At 42.2% G+C, this 20,470-nt stretch overlaps 2 protein-coding genes across 21 annotated transcripts in view; one reads left to right on the top strand and one right to left on the bottom strand.

Annotated features, from left to right (window-relative positions):
* The window catches only part of GRM7 (glutamate metabotropic receptor 7), a 939,830-nt gene that overhangs the window by 846,865 nt on the left and 72,495 nt on the right, over positions 1-20,470 (top strand). The gene's annotated exons all lie outside the window — the stretch shown is intronic.
* Positions 12,410-20,470, bottom strand: part of LOC147348186 (uncharacterized) — a 732,824-nt gene continuing 724,763 nt past the window's right edge. For 12 of the 17 annotated variants that reach the window (XR_015151115.1, XR_015151118.1, XR_015151113.1 and 9 more), the window contains one exon: positions 12,410-13,722. The gene's annotated coding sequence lies outside the window, so the exon portion shown is untranslated. Of the gene's footprint in view, positions 13,723-17,521; positions 17,669-20,470 lie in introns of all 17 variants that reach the window. The other 5 variants (XR_015151123.1, XR_015151129.1, XR_015151105.1 and 2 more) reach the window with 1 other exon arrangement.

Genomic DNA, 20,470 nt, shown 5'->3' with positions numbered 1-20,470 from the left:
GCCACCAGGGAAGTTCTATATTACAATCACAAATTTGAAACTAAAATGTCCAAAATTCTCCTTATTCTCAAATAGTAGAATATGATGAAGTTCAAGAATTTAAAGTCTGAATGCCACTCAAGCAAATATTCAGAAGGGGAATATATTGTTTGCCCTTTTAGTCTGTGTAAACAGTGAACTTAAAGGGAGGCAGAGGTATTATTTATCGGAGAAGGCGATGGCACCCCACTCCAGTACTCATGCCTGGAAAATCCCATGGATGGAGGAGCCTGGTGGGCTGCAGTCCATGGGGTCGTGAAGAGTAGGAGACGACTGAGCAACTTCACTTTCACTTTTCACTTTCATGCATTGGAGAAGGAAATGGCAACCCAATCTCCAGTGCCTGGAGAATCCCAGGGACGGGGGAGCCTGGTGGGCTGCCATCTATGGGGTCACACAGAGTCGGACATGGCTGAAGGGACTTAGCAGAGCCTGGGACTTCAAGCTACTCAAGTCTTAGGAGGGAGTGGCAATGTAATGGGACAAAGAAAACAAGAGGACTTTCGCAAAGGCTTAAAAGCCTTCTGCAGTGACGCCATCTGCTTTCATGGACAAAGGGCATATTACTTTGTCTCCAAGCTGAAGTTAGGACTCCATAATGCACTGTCAAGACCTCTGCCTCTCAAGTAGAGCATGACAATGGCTACACGAGATGCCTCCGCTGGTGATAGCCCCTCTGTCCATTCATAAACCACCTTAGACTCAGGAGAGGAATCAGTTATATAGCAAATGTTCAAGAATAGATTCTTAGAGGCTCTGGAGAGAAGGACATTACCTCTGGGCCATTTGGGTGATTATTATCAAGACTGTGATTGAGTCTCTCTAAACTGAGCAATTTACTCGGTTATATTCACCAGTTCAGTCAGTGAAAAGCTAAGTTTCCAACAGTGCCTGTTTGCAAATGAAGCAGTAAATGCAGTTCTAAATCCAATTCTTCCTGCTTCCTCCTCAAACTGTGAGGCCAGAATTTATTACTTCTCTGGTGTTACTTTCTGACCCTTAATGACTACACTGAAAAGTCATCTCGAGTTTGCCTGTGAGACCAAATTATCTATTGGAATTAAAAGGAAAAAAAGTAGAAGAGAAAGGTGAGCTGAGAGTATTATTCAAAGAGTTCAAATATATCCTGGTTTGACCCCAAGATTATATCATAAACTAGAGAAACAGATATAAAATAAAACCATGAAACAGTTAGAAGCTCATATGGGTGAATGCCATCTGATCTTGCTACAGGGAAGGCCTTTCTGAAGCAGTAGTACTCAACTCTGATGTCACGGTAGAATCAGCCAGGGAGCTTTTGAAAACCCTGATACCTTTGTAGGACACCAGACTAATCAAATCAGGGTACCTGTGGGTAGAGAAAAGAGGAAAACTCAAGCACCAGTAGTTTTCAAGGCTTTCCAGGTGATTCCCAAGTGTAATCAAAGTTGAGGATCACTGTTCACTGCTCTCAGCACAATCAGAACATAAAGAAAATAATAATCAACAACTTTACTACATAAAAACAAGAAGATTTTTATAAACAGTACAAAAACCAGGGAAATACTGACAGCACATGTAAAAGACAAAGTGTTAACATCCTTACTGCATAAAGAATCAGCGGAAGACAACATTTTTTGCATGTTTAAAAACTGTTCTATGTGCCCACACTCTACCACTTCCCCACTGTGTTTATTTTAAATCAAGATGGGGGAAAATGTCATTAAAAACACCAACATTTTCCAAGCAGGCCATCGTGTAGATACCCCAGATACTTTATATTCCCTACTTCCTAGCTCATTTGCATCTGAAGATCCTTATGATATAAACCCATAAACCAAGTCAGACACATCTTGGGACATGCCCTCCATCACCAACCCCATTTTGAGATGTAACAGACATAACAGTTTGTAAGCTGAAGTTGTACAATCTGACAACTTAAGTACATATATGGAAATGACGACCACAAGAAGGTTCACTGGGACTGTTAACACAAAATCTTACTCAGGGCTTTTCAGACATCCATGTGCGTGGAAGTAACCTAGGGATCTTGTTGAGTGTAGCTTTGAGCCTGAGAAACTATATTATGAGCAAACACCTTGAAAGTACTGACTGATACAGATGGTCCTGGGACCACATTTTAAGTATCTAGTACTTAGTTATCTTTGAAAATTTTACAGAGTGCTAGAGTTTATATATATCTTTTGTTTCCCTAAGGATTTCAAATAAATAGGGGCAGTATACATACAAGCTAACTTGGGTTTCCTAGGTGGCTCACTGGTAAAGAACTCGCCTGCCAATGCAGGAGACATAATTAAGAGATGTGGGTTTGATCCCTGCATCGGGAAGATTCCCTGGAGGAGGGCATGGCAACCAGTATTTTTGCCTGGGAAAGCCCATGGACAGAAGAGCCTGGCGGGCTACAGTCCATGGGGCTGCAAAGAGACATGACTGAGCAACTGAGCACGTACATACAACCTAACTTAGGTACATGCATCTTTATACTCTCAGAGACTAAGGCAAGCATTACAGTTCTTGTGGTTTAACATCATCAAAACAAACAACCCAATCAAAAACTGGGCAGAAGACCTAAATATACATTTCTCCAAAGAGGATATACAGACGGCAAAGAGGCACATGAAAAGATGTTCAATGTCGCTAATTATTAGACAAATGCAAATCAAAACTACAATGTGGTATCACCTCACACCAATCAGAATGGCCATCATCTACAAATACACAAATAATAAATGCTGGAGAGGGTGAGGAAAGAATGGAACCCTCTTCCTCTGTTGGAGGGAATGTAAATTGATGCAGCCATTATGAAGAAGAGTTTGGAGGTTCTTTAAAAAACTACAAATAGAGCTACCATATGACCCTTCAATCCCAGTCCTGTGTTTATATCCAGAGGAAAACATGGTTCAAAAGGACACACACACCTCAATGTTCATAGCAGCACTGTTACAGCTAAGTCATGGAGGCAACCTAAATGTCCATTGACAGATGAATGGATAAAGAAGATGTGATATGTATATATAATGGAATATTACTCGGCCACTAGAAAGAAGAATATATATAACGGACTATTACTCAGCCATTTGCAGCACCATGGATAGATCTAGACATTGTCATACTGAGTGAAGTCAGTCAAAGGAGGAGAAATATTGTATGATGTCCCTAAAATGAAGAATCTAAAAAAAAAAATACACAAATGAACTTATTTACCAAGCAGGAACAGACTCACAGACAGTAAATGAACTTAACAGTTGCCAAGGGAGAAGGATGGGGAAGGGATATTTAGGGACTCTGGGATTGCTGTGTACACACTGCTATATTTAAAATGGATAACCAACAAGGTCCTACTGCATAGCACAGGGAACTCTGGTCAACGTTACGTGCCAGCCTGGATGGGAGGGGAGTTTGGGGGAGAATGGATGCATGTTTGTGTATGGCTGGGTCCATTTGCTGTTCACCTGAAACTCTCACAACACTGTTAATCGGCTCTGTGAAGGGAAGTGAAAGTCGTTTAGTTGTGTCTGACTCTTTGCAACCCCACGGATTATACAGTCCATGGAATTCTCTAGGCCAGAATACTGGAGTGGGTAGCCTTTCCCTTCTCCAGGGGACCTTCCCAACCAAGGGAAAGAACCCAGGTCTCCTGCACTGCAGGCAGATTCTTTACCAGCTGAGCCACAAGGGAAGCCCAGGAATACTGGAGTGGGTAGCCTGTCCCTTCTCCAGAGGATCTTCCTGACCCAGGAATTGAACCGGAGTCTCCTGCATTGCAGGCAGATTCTTTACCAAGTGAGCTATCAGGGAAGCTCAATCGGCTATACTCCAATACAAAATAAAAAGTTTAAAAAAGAATAAATGTTTGATGAATAAATAAACAGGGTATTTTTCACAGTACCCAAGTGGCATAGAGAATATAATGATCATCAACCGTTTCACAGATAGTGAATGAAGCTAGGGTCCCCAAAATGTTACCCCACCCAGAGTCAGAAAGCAGAGTCACACACATTCTCAGTGTGTGACTGAGACTTGAGGGTTCAATGACAGAGAGGCAGACTAGTTTAATCAAAGGACCAAGGGGACCCTAGGTCTCAGACTCCTTCGACAGGCCCTGGGTATTTTCAAACAGTCTAGTGTTTTAGTCACATTGCAACCTGGGTAATTGTTCAAAAGGCAGATTTTCAGACCTCATACGTAGAATTCTAAGATTCCAGGTCATTCTGAGACCTACTCCATAGAGACAGAAGTAGAGATGGACTTGGTACCAGAGTTCTGATTTCAATTTTCACTTCTACCATTAATTGGCCATTTGATCTTAAGTAGATGTGTTATCCTTCTAGAGAACTGGTGACAAACTCTAGTGATCACAGGAACTAGGCACAGAGCTTAAGAAAGGGTGGGGTATAGTGGGGCTGTGATAAGCTAGCACACACATGCCCTGCTTAGAAGAGGTCACCCTTACCTAGCTCCAGAGAAGTGGTGGCTTGGCCTTGAATTTTTTAAGGAGAGATTGGAAATCCAGAGCTTTACATGAAAAAGAGACTTTGTAATTCATTCACAACTCTTCAACACACTGCATGCAGCTCTCTGGGTCAGGATCTGTCTGCTGGCTTACGTACTTTCTCTTAAAGCTTTGCTCTTTTGTCTATCTTTTTAACTGTCAAAAAAGGCTAATAACACCGTAAAGGATTGTGTGGCAGGGGTCAGATAATGTGAGTGGGAAGCACTTTAAACTGCATAAAGCATAAAAGTAAGAAGCTATTAATATCAGTATCATCATGACCATCATTGCACCTCCATGTCTAAGTCTTTTACACATTGAGGAGGAGAGAGACTGCGATTTCTTTTTGAAGACCATCTACCCACTGAGAACAGGTGCTGTATATCCCTTCCCTTATCAGCTTCTTCCTGTGTAAGGAGTGACTGGATAGTCATCTAATGGGCAGTGCCATTCCTTGGTCTTGGTGATTCAGAATCTGGCCTTGGAGAGAAATTTTTCATACACACACACACACACATATATATATAATGTATAAATACATATATACATGACCCTCATCATGGCTGTAAGTACAGTTAAGTATATTTCATGACTGAGATAGCAATAGAAGACAGAAAGAAAGAAGATACAGCCATAGACATGCATGAACATGTTTCCATGACTACAGATCCACTGACATGACAATCTGCAGAAATGGTCTTAATAGCACAGACTCAACCCCTCCCTCATCTCCTGGTCACCATTTGATATATATTATGTCCAAGAGTAACATGATTTTTCTTAATTCTTTTTGTCAAGCTAGCTAAATAATTGAATTGCCTTCCAGACTTGTTCCCAGAATATTAACAGACATGGAAACTGAGGAACATTCTTTACTCCTAAGTCTTTATCCCTCCTGATGCTTAACAATCTAAAATGACACTTCACCGCACACTCTCTGAAGGACAGTCACTAGAACGCCAGCAGGAGATGGTGACAGTGTGAACCTCATCATCATCATTTACCATAGGAAGTTCCTTGGTCTCAATGATCTGGATTTCTCCAGGTAGTTCTTTAGTCCCATGTTATCTGGAAAATTGCCCCTAACACTTTGCCAGTCCCCAACTGGTCTATATAATTTTGTTGGTTTACGAAAAAATGGTTTCTTTTTTCCCCCAGAGGGAATGGCTTGGCTTCCACGCTCCTGCAGCCACAAAATTAAAAGATGCTTGCTGCTTGGAAGGAAAGCTGTACAAACCTAGACAGTGTATTAAAAAGCAGAGACATCACTTTGCTGACAAAGGTCCATCTAATCAAAGCTATGGTTTTTCCAGTAGTCATGCACAGATGTGAGAGCTGGACCCTATAGAAGGCTGAGCATCGAAGAATTGATGCTTTTGAATTGTGGTACTGGATAAGACTCTTGAGAGTCCCTTGGACATCAAGGAGATCAACCCAGTCAATCTTAAAGGAAATCAACCTTGAAAATTTATTTGAAGAACTGATGCTGAAGCTCCAGTACTCTGGTCACCTGATGTGAAAAGCTGACTCATTGGAAAAGACCCTGATGCTGAGAAAGATAGAAGGCAGGAGGAGAAGGGGACAAGAGAGGATGAGATGGTTGGATGGCATCACTAACTCATTGGACATGAGTTTCAGCAAACTCCGGGAGACAGTGAAGGATGGAGAAGCCCGGTGTGCTGCAGTCCATGGGGTTGCAAAGAGTCAGACACAACTGAGTGACTGAACTACTCCCTCTGGGTCAGGTCCAGAGGGAAGAAACCTCTGCTTAGTCTTGGCCGAGTTCCATACATGTCTACCTCCTGCCTGGATTTCCAGCCAGACTCCAGTCTAAGTCCCCTCAGCATCATTCTCATCAGGCATGCCTTTCTGCAGAAGCCTCATTCTGCATGTTGATTCAGCCTGGAACTGGGGTATGAAAGGGAGGGAGATTCCATCCCCTGAAGGCTGAGCTCCTCACACTAAGTCCAGCTCTCTCTCCCCTAAATGACCCTTGCGTCCTGTTAGGCAGGAGGAATAACTGAGGCATGGCCTCGGGAACCACTGACTGCTTCCCTGTGCCTCACACTTTCCTGACCTGAGGAAGAGGAATCAAAGCTAATTCCAAAGAAATTGGATCCCCTGCTGTCAGCCCCAAGAAAAATGAAATAAAATTGACCAGTCTACATTCTCTGTCTTCTAGACCCTGGAAACCCAATGGACAAGCCAATCTCTACAAGGCAGGGTTGTAAGACATGCAGTCTTAACTTGGATCTCAGAGTGCCGTGTTGGAAGCAGCCCCTGTGGTGGTGTGTGTTGCTGGGAGACAGTCCTGAACTTGAACCCTCCTGGACTCCTTGATGAGCTCAGTAGCTCCATGCGTGGTCATCCTCCCCAGTTTGACCTCAATTTTCCTTTCAGTGTCCAAAGCCTCCTGCTATTCAGGAGGACATTGAGGCAGATTTTAACAACCTCAGTTCCTGCCTAAGGAAGCTTTTCTTTTTTTTTTGCCAATGTCTGGGGAGTATCTAGTTGGTTGTTCTAAATCCTAGGGTTTTTTGGCTAAAGTCCTTATAAACCCTGTTAAAGAGCTATCAGAATATTACATCTTCATTTTTCTTTCTTGCTTTTGGACTTAAATCTAATGAGCGGGTTCCAATCTAATGAGAAAAGAGAAGTCTTTGTAGCGATGCAGGGTCTCTGAGCCCCAGCTCTCACACTGGTTGCTTTTCCTGTCTCCACATGTGTTTGCTTGGTTGGGCCACAGTCCATTTTCAAGGCATCACCGGGCAGTTAGCCCTGTCAGATCCAATATCCAGTTTCTTGACAGGCCCTGTTAGTGCCATGCAGGACACTTGGGGCCAGACACATGGTAGTAATTTTCCGTCAACCTCTTCTGCCTTATTTCCCAAGCCCAACAAAGCCGCATGCAGAGTTCTCTCTGCTTCAGAATGATTTTTTTTTTTTTTGGTGGGGGAGATGAGTCTGTGTGTATGAGAAGAAGGGGGGCCTCAGAATCTCTAATGACAGTAAATAGCTGTGGCTTGAAACCCCGTTTCTGGTCAGAAGGACACTTTCTTAGGCTGCAGTCATATAATTGCACAGCCCAATGGTTTCATTAATCCGAGTGGGGTTTCCTTGGGGAGCCATGGGAAGTCTGTATTCCGGAGTTCATTTTAAGGGGTGAGGCAGGAAAAGAGCCGTGTCCCTGCATTCCTAGCTGATGCTTTTAGAGGTGAGCTGGGTTTCCAGCCAAGGGCTCGTCCTCTGCCTTTCTTTTGTCTCAGTGTCTCCTTGCTCTTTCGCTTCATCCACCCATAGTCACTGCCTTATGAGAGTTGGCCACATACCTGGACAGACGACTACACAGACGGAAAGAAAGAAGAACCTAAATCTGTGTGATGAGGTCGGTGTGGACATGGGTCCCCTCAGAACAGCCGGGCAAACCTCTTCTTTTTCCTCCTGCTCCTAGGTCATGGGGTCCCTGACTGACCCTGGCCTCCTACTCAGTCAGTTCTGGAAGAGCCCCATCCTTGACCTTAGGGAGAGTGGGTGCATACCCCTCCCTTTGCTTCCCTCCCATTATTCAGAAAGCGGTTTTCTACTGCTGCTAACCTTGCCCACTGACACAGCACATCCACCTGAGCCTCCCTGTCCATCTAACTCAACCAGAGAAGAGAAGGACTCTTTAGGGACACAAACATGGAGGACAGTGTGTTGAGACACTCAGGCAAAGAGAAGGAAGGGGCCAGGCTGCATAATGTAGACCCTACAGAGGTCTCTGGAATTTAACGCAATCACAATGGAAAGGTGAAGGATTTTAAGTGTAAGGGTTACATAATTTAATATTAATAATAAACAACCTCCCCCTGCATCATAGAGGAAGCAAGAATGAAGATGGAAACCCCTCAGGAGTCTTCCAGGATAATGGCGGCAGTGGAGACAGAATTAAGTAGACAGAGATATGGGTCTGGAATCACAGATAGAACAAGCTGCTGGATGGTGAAGTGGGTGAGGAAAGAGAAGGGAAGATGGAAGGACCATGACTGGCTTTAACAGATGATCTCGCTGTTGAAGGAAAAGTGGCAGACTAAGGAAGAAATGGGTCTTGGAGCAGGGACAGATTGGAAGTCTCCAAATCTATTTGGGATTTTAATCATTTATGTTATTCATATTATGTGTATTCCTATTATCTATGTAGCCCTGCAAATAGAGGATTTCAGCAAGAGGGGAGTTCTCTGGCTTTTGAGGCTCACTAGGCCTAACCTCCATTTTATAAGTTTATGAGCTTGGCTCACCAGCCAGCTGAGAAATAAAATAGGACACAACTTATTTATATGGCAGGAAATCCAAAGCCATGTGTAATCTTTCTCTATCCTTTGAGTCTAAGTGTGTTTAGAGCTCCCAGAGGAGGTTCTGACAAAGAAAAGAAAGAGAAAACCCTTTAACTTATTTTTAGTGTGACTATAAGTGTAAATTATTAACTATGTGTAGCTTTACTTCTGATGCCTGTACCAGAAAAGAGAGTTGTTTTGGTGGGGAGGGATAGGAAAGAGGGGGAAAAAAAACTTAATAGAGAAAAGAAAGGCAGAGAGATCCAGGACACAATAAGGATCAAGAAGAGGCTGTTTCCCTTCACAGTCGGGGCACAGAAGTTTCCTCCTGTGAAGATATCAAAAAGGTTTTCAGATTCAGCTCAGCTAAGCTGTGCACAAAGCATGCTTTCTTCCAAGGTGACAGGCTTAGAGATACCACAAAAACTAGGTCTCCTGGGAGATGCGCATGCCAGAGTGTGGTGTCCACAGACAAGTGGATTGCAGTGGGTTTTTCTTATTCTCGTTCCAGAGTTCTGAGAACTGAAGCCAGAGGGGCCTGGGTCTCTGGTTAATTTCCTTTCACCCCAACCACTCAGGATCATGTGTCTGTCTGACAGCACCAGGCTCCCTCTACAGAGAAAGTAACTCCCTTGAAGAAATCAAGATGCTCTTCAGCTTACCCTGCCTTTCATTAGACTATTGTGGGAAAATAAACCTTTCTTGTAAAGTTTTCAGTAGACACAGAATGTCTGCCTTCTTGTCGAGGACGATTGTTGTTAAGAGGTTCAGAGGGGCAGAGAAATACCAACGCGGTGAGTGTGTGTGTACTACAGTATTACCCTCCACACACCAGCCCCTTGCTTGGCTGCATGAAATGACTATTTTACACCATCACATTTTTCATAGAGTCAGTTTGCCCTTCTATGGGGAAGTAAGCAGCATTGATATTTAGGTAAAAAATATGAAAACATTTTTCAAACTGCTGTATTATCTATATATCTATATCATACATACATAATATACATGATATGTATATACATATAATATCACTTTTCTGTATATATGAAACTATCACAACTTTGTAAATCAATTCTACTTCAATTAAACAAAAAAGACTGCAGACATTCTTCCTGCCCCAAACTATCGCTAATCATATAATATGGCCTATGTAATTTTCCGCACAACTTTATTTCTTCTACTGGTTAAAAAAAATAAAGGGGGAGTGGGGATAAGGGAGTGCTACCTTAACAAGGAGAGATGTTCTAAGCCAAGATGAATTCTGTTATTGCCACTGATTTCATAGTGGTGCTAATAGATTGTTATGTTTATAATAATTACAGCACATCATTATCCAGGCTTCAGCCGGAAAATGTGAGGAGGGTTATTTGTTGTTATGTTTGCTCTTACATTATTTTGATTTGAATGCTTATGTCTGCATATCCTGCTTATTCAATAAGGAGAGGATCATTTTACCCTGCATAAGGAAAATATGGCAGTTTGAAAAATGTTTTCATATTTTGAAGCCAGTGACCGTAAGCAACTATCAGTGTTTCTCAGGACCTCCCTTGCACTAAGCACGCAGGCTATGGAGTGAAGACTCCCGGGTGGCTCTGGGTCTGCCACTCCTTGGCTACAGGCCCTTCCATTAGGCTCTGACTACTCTGAGTCTCCCTCTCTCCTCTGACCTCTGGTGGTACTAACAGGCCCCACCTGCCCATCTCCCAAGCTGTGCAGAGTTTAAGTGTGGCACGGTGCACACCACACTGAGCCTGTTGGTTATTACACAAGAAAGGTGACAGTTCTTCACATCAGGCCATAGGCGACGTCACCATAATTCCTTGTGCCAACAAAGAAAATACCTCTTTCACCCTGCAGAAGGTGTTCGCCTGGTCACCCGCGGAGGCTCTGGCCTTAAATTGGTTTCAAACATGTAACAATATTAATGACTGTAGGACTACTGGTGTTGTGTGGCATTCATTTCCATTTTACAGAGACTGAGCAGAAGCCATTTTCTAAGAACAGACTGAGAAAATGCAAAGTCCATATTAATATTCATCATAAAAACAAAGTTGGGGCTCCTTAAAATATCGTAGCAGGGATGCCAAAAAAATTGAAGGCCAGGGTCTTCTGATCTCACCCCAACTCCAGCTGGAGTTCCTATTTTTTGAAAGAAATCTGGAAAGGAAAAAAAGTAGCTTCTTCTTCATTCAACACACGAAGTTCAAATAGCACAGAGTGTTCCTACAGCTCAGGTCTACTCTGGATAAATGACAGGATCCCACAGCGGACAGACCCAAAGGGTTTCTTTCTTTCTAATGGAGTTTACCTTCAAGTACATGAAAAAGAGAAATCTAGCCATGGATCTTGTGCTGGGAAAGGAATTACAGCCACAGCAAGAAGGAAGGTGGGGAGTAAGGCAGGAGTCCTTTGAATCCTCCAAAAAAAAAAAAAAAAAGAAAGAAAGAAATGAAACACTTCCTTTGCTTCCCAAGGCATCACGCAAGCTACACCCTTCAGTATTCATTTGCATCGTCTGTGAACTGCCAGTTTATTTGCTTGTAACAGCAGCTTCTCTGCTATTATGGACACGTGGGAATAAGATGGTTATTTATAGGCTTCTTACTGTCTGTCTTACTGGACCGGAGAGGTGGATTTCTAGAAACTGGGAGAACTGGCAAGGCTCCCATTGCATAATTGAGAAGGCCAGTGCCAGAGAGGGTGGGTGGGGGAGAATTATTTACATACATTTCATTAGACCTCCTCAGGAAAGAATATCCAGTCCTGGCTCTGGCTCTGTGTGAAGAATGCTTACTTGCTTCCACAGAGGGAATTTCAACCAAGCACATTTGGTCCAAAGAGCTGCCCATTCCATGGGCTGCCACTGTGAACGTGTGGGAGGCTGAGATAACAGAGCTTAACCCTTCACTTCAAAGAAGAAACAGCAACTCAGAGGGAGGAGATGATCACGTGGCAAGTTCATCTCCAGCCCACACGAGTGGGTCTTGGGGTTGAGAGAGGATTCTTTCCTCCGAGCTGCACACTTGCCCAGCATATTCCTCAACCAGTGAGCCCCGGCCTGCACTGGTAAATATTCGGCATAGCCTGTCTGCCTCCGCCTGCCTCACGTCCCTTTGGAATTGGACAAGATCTTAATAGCACACTTTGATCAACATTTGCGGGGGGGGGGGGGGGATAATAAGCCTTAAATCTTCCTGACGTGACATCTCTCCTGGCTTCCCTCATTCTCTTCTGTGCCCAGAAACTCAGAATTGTGCTCTAACGCTCATCACTTGTACCTATCCTTCCTTAGGCTCTTTTTCTGTCTTTTTTTTTGTTGTTGTTTCTGTGAAGAACGGGAGTGTGTGAGGTGTTCAAGGATGAGATACAAATAAAGGCAAAAGGAAAGAAGATAAAGAAACAATAGAGAAAAGCGAGAGGAAAGACGATGGTGAGATGATTCTAGGTGTGTCCAGTGATGGTGCCCAAAGACCCAGCGGTGTGTGCACACCAGCCTTGGGAACATGCATGTGTGGCACTGCATGTGGTTGACCTGCACACAAATAAAGTTACTTCTGCAAAATCGTTGCTGCCGCACTTTTACCACATTTTATATTCCCAAAAGAGTGAAAGAAAGACATGGTGATGCATCCTTTTTCAAAATGGTGTCTTCTCTACTTGGCATTCTTGGGGATCACACGCATCATCTCCCCCATCTTGTGGCCTCAGTGCTGATACAGCACACACCCTCCCCAGGCTCAGCTCAAGGACCCGGGGCTGATGAGAACCCAGATCATTTCACAATAGCTTCTGAAATCTACATGTTTTAAAAATAACGTAAATAGTAGCAAAATGTTACAAATAATATAGCAAAAATGGAGCTAAATAATAGTTACATTTGAAGCCACTACTTCCCATGGCCCTTTGGATAGGTGGTGTCACCAATATTTCTCCAACAATTCCCAACTTTACCTCCATTTGACTTTGGTTCCTTCTCACCATCTCCTCCCATTCTCTATTTTGATGTGTTCTGGGCTTTTTCCTCTGAGCTTACATAGTTTTATGGTAAGCCCCTGAAAAATATCTTTGAAAAAGACCTTTGTGGAAATAGAGGGAACACATAAATAAGTTGCAAGATAATTAATACTATAAGACTGCCACAGGACAGACTTGGACACAAGAATGACAAAGGACGGTGGGGCCAGCTCCATGCATCACTCCCACAGCTGCTGCGGGTATGTTGAGTCCTTGTGCAGTCTCTGTAATTACAGCATCACCAACGCCAATCATTATTTCTCTCTTATGTCTTTACCTTATGAATGAATGGCCCCAGAAACTTTTTTTTCCTTAAATTAATAAGGTGTCTAATGGAGGGAACCAGAAGTTTTGTTTTGTTTTGTTTTGTTTTCTGGATGAGTTACAGGTATGACACCGTTTTTTCTCATTTTGGTTTGCCTCCAAGTAAAGAGGCTGAAACCTGGGCTTTGGAAATGGAGAGCTTGGCTTGGTCCCCCTTCTGAGTTTATAGGTCTCAACATAGGAATGGGGGTCAAACATCTGAGGCTGATTTTCTGGTACTGAAGTGAGCTAATGTATACATTACTACACACTACACAGAGCACAGCCCTGTAAGTGCTCAAATACTGTTGCCACAAACTATTTGTTGTTCCTATGAAATATTGTCCATTACTTTATTCCTGACTCAGTAGTAGAAAATAATCCCACCGGACTGCCTTCATTTATGTTCTTTGCGATCATCTCTACTGATTGAGAAGACCAGAAATGTACTTCTTTTCCCCACTTTTGTATCCCTCGTTTCTTCTTCCAGCGATGAAGGAAGTCAATGGGCTTAAATAGGGACATTCTTATCCACTGCTTCAGTTGTTCCTACTTCTGTTTCTGTGAATGGAAATATTTAAGTAAAATGAAATTGCTAAAGACCCAGCTTAAGTCTAGTTTGGACCCTTTCCATCCCAAGAACATACAGGGTACGTTCTTTCAAAGTAATGTAGAAAAACCAGTAGATGGATGCTAAAATTTCACACATACACAAAAATAAATATACATATATGTGTGTGTGTATGTGTGTGTGTGTATATATATACACACATATACATATATATACATATACATATATATACATATACATATATATACATATACATATATATATATATATATATATATATGAGGTTGATTGTTGTCAAAAACCTGAATGAGATATATAGTTAACTTTGATGCAGAAGAGCAGGAAATTTTCATCAACATCTTCCAAACTGGAAAGACCATGCCTGTTTCTTGAGTTTCTCTAATGAACTACCACCCTGTTGGCTGACAGCTAAACTGCCAAAGAGTAAATTTCACAGACCTGGGCCTGCAGCATTAGCAGGCAAGCTTGGTTTCCTCCCCTCTGAACTCCCAAAGCTGTGGTATTTTGCAGACTCCATTGAGTCTTCTCTTTTGTCTGTGTATAGTCCATGCAGCGGGGGCAGGAGGAAAAGAGGGGAAGGAAGCTGGAACAGCTAAGGGAAGAGAGAGATTGCCCTTCCCTCAAATAATAACAACAAGATCTCCTGTATGTGAACCATTTTCTAAATGCCAACTGATGTACTCACTCACCTATCATATGCATCACTTCAATCATGTCTTATTTCACACACAACAATCCTAGCAGAGTTACCGTCACCCCCATTTTATAAAAATGAGGCTCAGAGGAATTAAGTCACATGGCCAAGGCCCACCAACAGCAGAGTGGTGGAGCTCAGTGAAAGGCATGTGGTCATGCTTAATGGACATCAGAGAGCTGGACTCCAAAGACACAGCAGCCTCACACTTTATGCATACTTTGGGGCTGGTTTCCTGGGGATGGCTGCCCCGATCCAAGAGCAGGAATGATTTTCTCACACTGACTTCTCATCAATGATATCTGTCAGCCTATATTTAGTAGACACCTATTATTGATAAACGGAGGAAAGTCTGCATACCAGATCAAGATTATTTAATGTTCTTCACAGAATATCAAAGTTAGAATAAGCTTGAGAGGATTCAGGCAAGCTTCTTTCAAAATACAGCCAAAGGGCCACCAGCCTAGATATTACAGGAACTGTTAAAATTCCAGACCCACCAGACTAAAGGGACAAATGAAAACATATGTCCACACAAAATTACACGTAGACGGTCATAGCAGATTTATGTAAAATCACCAAAATCTAAATATCCCAAATGTTCACCAACTGGTGAATGAATAGACAAATGGTGGTCTACCCCTACAATGGAATACTAATCTGCCATAAAAGTAACTACTGATCCATACAAGCAAATGGATGAATCTCAAAGGCATTATGCTGAACCAAAGGAGCCAGACACCAAAACCAGCAGGCTACGTGATCCTGTTTATATGAAATCATAGCATAGACAAAACTGCAGAGATAAAAAAGCAAATTGGCATTTCCAGGGTGTAGGGAGAGAGAGAGAACTGACTTCAGTCAGGCACAGAGGAACTTTCAGGGATGATGAAAATATTAGTTGTAGTAGGAGTACATGGCTACATGCACACGTGAAAACCCATCCAATTATACAGTTGAAATTGGTGATTTTTACTGTATATAATTATATCTCAATGGAGTTGACCCAAAGATGAAAAACGAAGGTGTAGGGAGAGAGAGAATACTGACTTCAGTCAGGCACAGAGGAACTTTCAGGGATGATGAAAATATTGGTTGTAGTAGGAGTACATGGCTGCATGCACACGTGAAAACCCATCCAATTATACAGTTGAAATTGGTGATTTTTACTGTATATAATTATATCTCAATGGAGTTGACCCAAAGATGAAAAATGAAGCTGTAGGGAGAGAGAGAATACTGACTCCAGTCAGGCACAGAGGAACTTTCTGGGATGATGAAAATATTGGTTGTAGTAGGAGTACATGGCTGCATGCACACATGAAAACCCATTCATACAGTTGAAATTGGTGATTTTTACTGTATATAGTTATATCTCAATGGAGTTGACCCAAAGATGAAAAACGAAGGACGTAGGAAGGAAAATGAGTTCGGACTATCTGTGCTTTCTCCCAAAATTTACATGTTGAAGCCCTGACTCCCAGTGTGATGGTATTTAGAAATGAGGGCCTTTGAGGTAGGTGACTTCTCAAGAGCGGGGCCATCATGATGGGATTACAGAAGACAGCTTGCTCTCACTCCCTGCCAGCACAGAGAACAGGGGACCTTAACTCCATATGAGCCAAGACAAAAGGTCTAAGAATGAAACCTATATGCCAGCACCTTGATTTGGGCGCCAGCACCTTTTCAGCCTCCAAACTCTGATAAATACATTTCTTTTGTTTAAGCCACCCAATTGGTGGTATTCTGTTATGACAAAGAAAAAAAGAAGGAGAGGGAAAAGAAAATAAAGGAAAGGGAAAGGCACCAAGGAGAGGAGGAGGAAGAGAAATCTGTCCCAGGGCCATGGTGTCCATGGAGACCCTGTGGTTTGCATAAGTCCCCAGGTCAGCTATGTTAGTTTCCTAGCGTGCTTGTATGTACGCTCAGTTGTGTCCAATTCTTTGCAACCCCATGGACTGTAGCCCGCCAGGCTCCTCTGTCCAAGGGCTTCTCCAGGCAAGAATACTGGAGTGGGTTGCCATGCTCTCCTCCAGGGGATCTTCCCAACCCAGGGATTGAACCCAGGTCTCCCATGCTGCAGGCAGATTCTTTACTGTCTGAGCCACCAGGAAAGTCTGAAATGAAGGAGCTGCCACCAAATTATCAGGAACTTGGTGGCTTAATAGAAACAGCGATGTACTCTCCCACAGTTGGGAGGCCAGAAGTTCTAAATCAAGGTGCTGGCAGGGCAGGTTCCTTTTAGAAGCTCAAGGAAGGGTCTGTTTCTGACCCCTCCCCGGCTTCTGAAGGCCACCAGGCCTCTTTGACTCCACATGTGCAGAAGCCCAAAACTAAATGCATCCATTTGCATGGTTTCCTTATAAAGGAACGATGGGCAACACAGATCTGGGTTATATATACATACTATCTGACCATACCTGTGTTACATCAAGAACCTCAACTTATAATCCATAGTATGAGAATAATACCATGTGCGAAGGCAAAGTAAATTTTTTCTTGAAAAAGTGAAGCATAAAAAATAATGGTCTAGAAGAGGTTCTAGAAACACAAAATAATTGGGGGCCTTCAGATTCTACCCTAAAATATCAGGATAGCAACTGAAGTAACAGATGCTCTAAAATGGGCATAATTCTCTAGTGATTGAGCTGATAAGTGACTGTGCATTGACTAATGCCATTTGAACACTTGTGGTTGTGAAAACATAGTAAGTATTTACTTTGGGTGAAGTACAAGGTTATTTTGAAATTGACAGAGGAAGATCTACAGTGTTTTTATGGGAACGAATGTACTTAACCAGGTAATGGCTGCCCAGCAAGAGATATGTCTGTGTTTAGGGAAGTAAACCCATTTTCCATGCTTCCTGCTGTGTCAACAGAATGTGTTATTTACAAATCAAAATCCCCTTGCAGGGGTAGTGTCATTCTGGAATTGCCCCATTCTACTATCACTAGACTCCCACAAATGAGAAATACATGTTCTGAAAGTAGAAAGGAAAATAGAAAGAATTGGGGCAAATATGGTGTTCCCAAAAAAGTGACTATTTGGGTCATGACTTTGTGATATCAGAATACCTTGAGTAGAAACCAACAGAGATGACAAATCTCCCATCATGTGTAAACTTCGGGAAAACACGTGGGCAGGGTTCACTGCTGATGTCATATGTTGTTCTGTACTCAGTTGACAGCAAAAGAAATTTTTCAAGTAGCTGGAACATGCTCCTGGAAGAGGAAAAGGGGTTTCACTCAATTTAATTTCTATTGAGGAAGGGTGGAGTTGTGAAATATCAAGGCAAAGAAAAAGATAAGAATTTCCTCCATTTTTTTCAAGTAAATACATAGTATCTGCTACTTTGCTAGTCACTAATGTAAAGGGCTAAATTTCAGAATGAAGATTTCATGCTGCAGAAAGCCTTGAAGTCCAGGGTGGTGGTGGAGGGGATGAGAGATCAAGACATCAACTGCTCCATCCAGTAACTACAGGAGAGGGAACACCTTACTCTGTGGGACAGTTGGAAAGTGCCGTCGCCTTCTCCGATTAAGGACCCCATCCCCCAATAAATGTTCACTATATATCTTTTATGGGTTTTCCAGGTAGCTCAGAGGTACAGAATCCACCTACTAATGCAGGAGACCAGGTTGATCCCTAGGTTGGGAAGGTCCCCTAGAGTAGGAAATGGCACTCCACTCCAGTGTTCTTGCCTGAGGATCCCACAGACAGAGGAGCCTGACCGGCTACAGTCCAGAGAATCACAGAGTCAGACATGACTGAGCACGCATGCACACATACGTCTTTTAAATAGACAATATTCTAAAGAGTAGGAGAGGAAAACACTTGATTGTGAGACCCCAGGACTCTTCACTTTTAGGAAATGAAAGGTTGCCTCCATGCCATTATGTGGTAGCCTTTTGCCCAGATAGAAGTTGGCAATAATTTTGGTTTGCTTCATCTTATCTTGTCAACTTATTCAATCTGTGACAAACCTAGCCACAGTGAGAGATCCCAGCAGTAGGAATGTATGAAGTCCAGTGAACTTGACTCACAGTCAATTTTTGGAGAGAGAGCTAATATAAAGAAAGTTAATGATATCTTCTGTGGTACATGCTGCCTAAACAATTCAAGAGTATTTGGGGGTGAAAAAGGAGTCTGTAAACAGTTTTAACATATCTTAGGAAAATCCATATCATTGTTTATCATATAGTGCACAAAATGGCAAACACCAAAAAATAAAGTGAAATCATCAAATAGTTACTATAAAATACGTGACCTAGATCTATTTGAGTCTTTCAGTTCTTCCAGCACTACCATCTACTTTCAATTTACATTCATTTTAGCTTTTTCCTAGTGCTGTTTTTTAATTAAGCACTAAAATTTAAATTTAATTTTAATTATTATCTTAATAATTATTAAGATATAAGGCATGCAAGTTTTTAAAAAGTTTTTACAAACATTCACACTCACATTGTCTATAAATATAACATTGGTGTATACTTGATAGCAAAGATTTTTTAAATTTCTGCAAATTGAAATTTTTAAATAGTCAAAGGAATTCCTATTCGTCAGTCCAGTAACTGAATACCTCTTGTCTGAATTGTTCATAATTCTGTCTAGCTATCTCCTTTCAAGACCTGCTCTGATTCAAGTCAAATGAGGTGAACAATAGCTGTCACTTGCTGAATCTTGGCAATTTTCCCCATGAGCAAAAAATAAATATTACAGCTTCCCCACAATTTGCAGTACAGCTGTTGACTCAGGTCTTCATGGATGAAAAGGAAGGAAGAAACGCTGTGTGCTGGGAACACTGTGGAGCATGCAGTTTGAGAACAGACTAGCTGCAGAAATGGACTTTTTCACTCTCCTCTTTCACTTTCATCAAGAGGCTTTTTAGTTCCTCTTCACTTTCTGCCATAAGGGTCGTGTCATCTGCATATCTGAGGTTATTGATATTTCTCCCAGAAATCTTGATTCCAGCTTATACTTCATCCAGCCCAGCATTTCTCATGATGTACTCTGCATAAAAGCTAAATAAGCAGGGTGACAATATACAGCCTTGACATACTCCTTTTCCTATTTGGAACCAGTCTGTTGTTCTATGTCCAGTTCTAACTGTTGCTTCCTGACCTGCATATAGGTTTCTCAAGAGGCAGGTCAGGTGGTCTGGTATTCCCATCTTTTTCAGAATTTTCCACAGTTTTTTGTGATCCACATAGTCAAAGGCTTTGGCATAGTCAATAAAGCAGAAATAGATGTTTTTCTGGAACTCTCCTGCTTTTTCGATGATCCAGTGGATGTTGGCGATTTGATCTCTGGTTCCTCTGCCTTTTCTAAAACCAGCTAGAACATCTGGAAGTTCACGGTTCACGTACTGCTGAAGCCTGGCTTGGAGAATTTTGAGCATTACTTTACTAGCGTGTGAGATGAATGCAATTGTGTGGTAGTTTGAGCATTCTTTGGCATTGCCTTTCTTTGGGATTGGAATGAAAACTGACCTTTCCAGTCCTGTGGCCACGGCTGAGTTTTCCAAATTTGCTGGCATATTGAGTGCAGCACTTTCACAGCATCATCTTTCAGGATTTGAAATAGCTCAACTGGAATTCCATCACCTCCACTAGCTTTGTTCGTAGTGATGCTTTCTAAGGCCCACTTGACTTCACATTCCAGGATGTCTGGCTCTAGGTGAGTGATCACACCATTGTGATTATCTTGGTCATGAAGATCTTTTTTGTATAGTTCTTCTGTGTATTCTTGCCACCTCTTCTGAATATCTTCTGCTTCTGTTAGGTCCATACCATTTCTGTCCTTTATGTATTAGAAAGGCTAAAATTTAAGAAGACTGACTATACCAAGTGTCAGAGAAGGTCTACAGGAACTGAAAGTCTCATAGTCTGCTGATAAGAATCTAATATGATACTGCCACTTGAGAATATACTTTGGAAGTTTCTTAAAGAGTTAATTTTATACCTACTATATGGTCCAGCCCCTTTTCTCCTAGGGGGTGTGTGTGTGTGTGTGTATGTACGTGT

Source organism: Bos grunniens, chromosome 22, assembly GCF_055505025.1.
Source record: "Bos grunniens cultivar Pamir isolate PY7600 chromosome 22, Bosgru_T2T1.0, whole genome shotgun sequence".
In the NCBI taxonomy this organism is placed as follows: domain Eukaryota; kingdom Metazoa; phylum Chordata; class Mammalia; order Artiodactyla; family Bovidae; genus Bos; species Bos grunniens.
The sequence above is the reverse complement of the archived record's forward strand: the minus strand, read 5'-3'. Positions and strand labels throughout refer to the sequence as shown.